The following is a 4,667-nucleotide window of genomic DNA, read 5'->3' as shown; positions in this document are numbered from 1 at the left end:
TCTGTTTACCCTCCAGGTTCGGTTTTTCCCTCGGACTTAGCGAGGGATCCCACCTCTACCGCCTCGAGGGCAGTGTCCTGGAGCTTCAGACTCTTGGTCGGGCATACAACTGGGGAGTATGACCAGTACCTCGCCCAGGCGGCCTCACCTGCTATGCTGAACAGGGGCCTTATGGAGGGATGGGAAGATTGGAAGGGATAGGCAAGGAAGAGGGAAGGAAGCGGCCGTGGCCTTAAGTTAGGTACCATCCCGGCATTCGCCTGGAGGAGAAGTGGGAAACCACGGAAAACCACTTCCAGGATGGCTGAGGTGGGAATCGAACCCACCTCTACTCAGTTGACCTCCCGAGGCTGAGTGGACCCCGTTCCAGCCCTCGTACCACTTTTCAAATTTCGTGGCAGAGCCGGGAATCGAACCCGGGCCTCCGGGGGTGGCAGCTAATCACGCTAACCACTACACCACAGAGGCGGACATAATAATAATAATAATAATAATAATAATAATAATAATAATAATAATAATGGCATGCGACTTCCAGAAAGGCCTGGTGCAGGTGTTTCTAAGTCACGCCTGATAGACGACCTGCGCACCTGCGAAGATGTCGCCCTACATACGATGAAATCTAATGCTGAACATGACACACTCACCCAGCCCCTGGGGCATCTGAATTAATCAATGAAGGTTAAAACACCCGGCCCGGCCGGGAATCGAACCCGGGACCTCTTGAACCAAAGGCCAGCACGTTAACCATTTAGTCCTGGAGCCGGACATTATATGTCTTATACTATACTGTACAGAGTAAGGCAGTAAGAACAAGATATAAAAGATATTGGTATTCTGTTTTTATATCCTTAAGTGGTATTAAGGAGCTCGAGAAACAAGCTTCCCTTCAAGTGGGATTATTAACGGAGATAGTGGTACTAATTTCGTTTTCTTATATACGAAGTAGAACTATACAGGCTGTGTCCATAAGCACAGTGGTGTTAAAAAGAGGTAAATTCAGCACTGTACTTGTTCCTAACGAGCCGCCTCTGTGGTGTAGTGGTTAGCGTGATTAGCTGCCACCCCCGGAGGCCCGGGTTCGATTCCCGGCTCTGCCACGAAATTTGAAAAAGTGGTACGAGGGCTGGAACGGGGTCCACTCAGCCTCGGGAGGTCAACTGAGTAAAGGTGGGTTCGATTCCCACCTCAGCCATCCTGGAAGTGGTTTTCCGTGGTTTCCCACTTCTCCTCCAGGCGAATGCCGGGATGGTACCTAACTTAAGGCCACGGCCGCTTCCTTCCCTCTTCCTTGCCTATCCCTTCCAATCTTCCCATCCCTCCACAAGGCCCCTGTTCAGCATAGCAGGTGAGGCCGCCTGGGCAAGGTACTGGTCATACTCCCCAGTTGTATCCCCCGACCAAGCTCCAGGACACTGCCCCTGAGGCGGTAGAGGTGGGATCCCTCGCTAAGTCCGAGGGAAAAACCGAACCTGGAGGGTAAACAGATGATGATGATGATGAATACACTACCTAATCTGTTAGTCTATAATGTTACCAGACAAATGCTGGGACTGTACCTTAATTACGGACATGGTTGCTACCTTACTAGCCCTTTCTCATCCTTCTGTCGCCGGAAACCTTCGAGTAGCAGAGAAAAACTTTATAATATCAACATACTGCACGTACTGAACTAATGGGAAGAGGGAGTGCAAAGGAGAGGAGCAGATTTTATTATTTTGTTTTACTTGTTGTCCGCCTTTGTGGTGTAGTGGTTAGTGTGATTAGCTCCCACCCCCGGAGGCCCGGGTTCGATTTTTGAAAGTGGTACGAGGGCTGGAACGGGGTCCACTCAGCTCGAGAGGTCAACTGAGTATAGGTGGGTTCGATTCCCACCTCAGCCATCCTCAAAGTGGTTTTCCGTGCTTTCCCATGTAAATGCCGGAATGGTACCACGACCGCTTCCTTCCCTCTTCCTTGTCTATCCCTTCCAATCTTCCCATTCCCCCTCAAGGCTCCTGTTCAGCATAGCAGGTGAGACCGCCTGGGAGAGATACTGGTCATCCTCCCCAGGTGTATCCCCCAACCCAGAGTCTGAAGATCCAGGACACTGCCCTTGAGGTAGTAGAGGTGGGGTCCCTCGCTGAGTCCGAGGGAAAAACAGACCCTGGAGGGTAAACAGATAAAGAAGAAGAAAAAGTTTTACTTGTTAAACGTCGCACTAACACATCGAAGATATTTCGGCGACTGAGGGATGGGAACGGGCTAGAAATGGGTAGGTATCTGCCGTGGTATTAATTAACATCCTCAGCATTCGCCTTGCGTGAAAATGGGAACCCACTATCTCCCGAATGTAATCTCACCGGGCAAGTTGGCCGTGCGGTTAGGAGCGTGCAGCTGTGAGCTCGCATCCGGGAGATAGTGGGTTCGAACCCCACTGTCGGCAGCCCTGAAGATGGTTTTCCATGGTTTCCCATTTCCACACCAGGCAAATGCTGGGGCTGTACCTTAATTCAGGCAACGCCCGCTTCCTTCCCATTCCTAGGCCTTTCCTGTCCCATCGTCACCATAAGACCTGTCTGTGTCCGTGCGACGTAAAGCAACTAGCGAATGCAATCTCACAGCTGCACGACCCTAACCTCACGGCCAGAGCAGATTTTTTTCTTTTTTCAATTGGCTTTACGTCACCGACACAGATAGGTCTTACGGCGACGATGGGATAGGAAAAGCCTAGGAGTGGGATGGAAGCGGCCGTGGCCTTAATTAAGGTACACCTCCAGCATTTGCCTGGTGTGAAAATGGAAAACCACTGAAAACCATACTTAGGGTTGCCGATACTAGGGTTCGAACCCCCTATCTCTCAAATGCAAGCTCACAGCTGTGGGCCCATAACCGCACGGTTCACAAAATTGTAAACCTTGTTATTGTTTCCTTACGTCCCACTAACTACTGTACTTTTGAGTGTTTTCGGAGACGCCGAGGTGCCGGAGGTTAGTCCTGCAGGAATAAGGCTATTTTACGTGCCAGTAAATCTATTGACAGGAGGCACACCCAATCCCCGGGCCAGTGGAAATAACCAATTACGGTTGAAGTCCCAGACCCGGCCGGGAATCGAACCCGGCAGCCCTTGAACCATAGACCAGCACGCTCACCATTTAGCCATGGAGCCGGACCTGGCCACTTCCCTGAAGCTGTGTATGTTCCTCATAGAAACTACGATTGTGAAACGAACGTCGTCTACTTTTCTTTGATATTCATTAATTATAGGTAATAAGAATCCGAGACACTTCTTCCTTTGACCAGCCGTATCCTGTAACAGTATAAGTTGAGCTTGTATAGGTAACAGTCCGTCAGGTACTCACAGATCTTGACCTACTATTATTCAAAGTAAACGTATATGCATATATATTACGAAAGATACACTGTACAGCGCGGGGATGTAGCTCAGTGGTAGAGCGTTCGCTTTGCATGTGAAAGGCCCCGGGTTCGATCCCGGCATCTCCATTATTTTTAACTAATAAAAAATTCATCTTGATACTTCTGATCCGCCAAGTATTAAAATTGTGCAAGATTTGATTTATTCTAAGTGCTGTTAGCTCAAAAATAATTCGGGCCATATTGATGTGACTGTTTACCGTCGCCATCTGGTTAGATGTAAGAGAAGGCCATCTGGTCTTAATCTTGAAAGGATAAATAAATCAACAATCAATCAGTCAATCAATGTCCGCCTCCGTAGCGTAACGGTTAGTGTTATTAGCTGCCGTCCTCAGGGGCCCGGGTTGGATTCCAGGTACTGCCAGAAATTTAAGAATGGCAGGAAGGCTGGAATGTGATTGAAATGGTACATGCAGCTCACCTCCAATGAGGGTGTGCCTGAAAAGAGCTGCACCACCTCGGGATGAGGACACGAGTTTACTTTACTTTTAATCAATCAATCAATCATTCTTGTCCAACCACATGTTCCAACAGTACACTAAGATATCGATGCCGGCAAGGAAGAAATCTGCGTCCAGTGCTTGAAATCTTGTCATGACGGCATGCTGTTGGTGAATCGCTTACCACGCAGGAACTTCTTCAACAGTCCGAACAGTTGAAAGTTTGGTCGGGGATGTAGGGAGGATGATCCAGACGGTTGATTTCCACTCCACAGGAACGGCATTCAATGCTGCCAGTTAGTGTGACACACTGAAGTGTTTGCAGATAGCAGTTCGCAGACGACGACCTGGACTTCTCTCAACAGAAGTCGTGTTGGTCCGCAACCCTAGACCACTCGCAACCAACAGAATGCGTGAATTGTTACGACGCTTCTGGTGGGAGGTACTGAAAGTCGCACTGGATATTCTTCGTCTTCTTCTTTATCCGTTTACCCTTCAGGGTCGGTTTTTCCCTGGGACTCTGCGAGGGACCCCGCCTCTACCGTCTCAAGGACAGTGTCCTGGAACTTCAGACTCTGGGTCGGAGTATACAACTGGGGAGGATGACCAGTACCTCTCCCAGGCGGTCTCACTCGCTATGCTGAACAGGGGCCTTGAGGAGGATGGGAAGATTGGAAGGGATAGACAAGGAAGAGGGAAGGAAGCGGTCGTGGCCTTAAGTTAGGTACCATCCCGACATTTGCCTGGAGGAGAAGTGGGAAACCCCGGAAAACCACTTCCAGGATGGCTGAGGTGGAAATTGAACCCACCTCT

At 49.5% G+C, this 4,667-nt stretch overlaps 1 non-coding gene across 1 annotated transcript; it reads left to right on the top strand.

Moving 5' to 3' along the window:
* Positions 1 to 3,412: 3,412 nt before the first annotated feature.
* On the top strand, positions 3,413 to 3,483 carry TRNAA-UGC (transfer RNA alanine (anticodon UGC)). Its single transcript has one exon. It is a non-coding gene; the product is annotated as a tRNA-Ala (tRNA).
* The last annotated feature ends 1,184 nt before the right edge of the window (positions 3,484 to 4,667 follow it).

This window comes from Anabrus simplex, chromosome 1 (assembly GCF_040414725.1).
Source record: "Anabrus simplex isolate iqAnaSimp1 chromosome 1, ASM4041472v1, whole genome shotgun sequence".
NCBI classification, from domain to species: domain Eukaryota; kingdom Metazoa; phylum Arthropoda; class Insecta; order Orthoptera; family Tettigoniidae; genus Anabrus; species Anabrus simplex.
The sequence above is the reverse complement of the archived record's forward strand: the minus strand, read 5'-3'. Positions and strand labels throughout refer to the sequence as shown.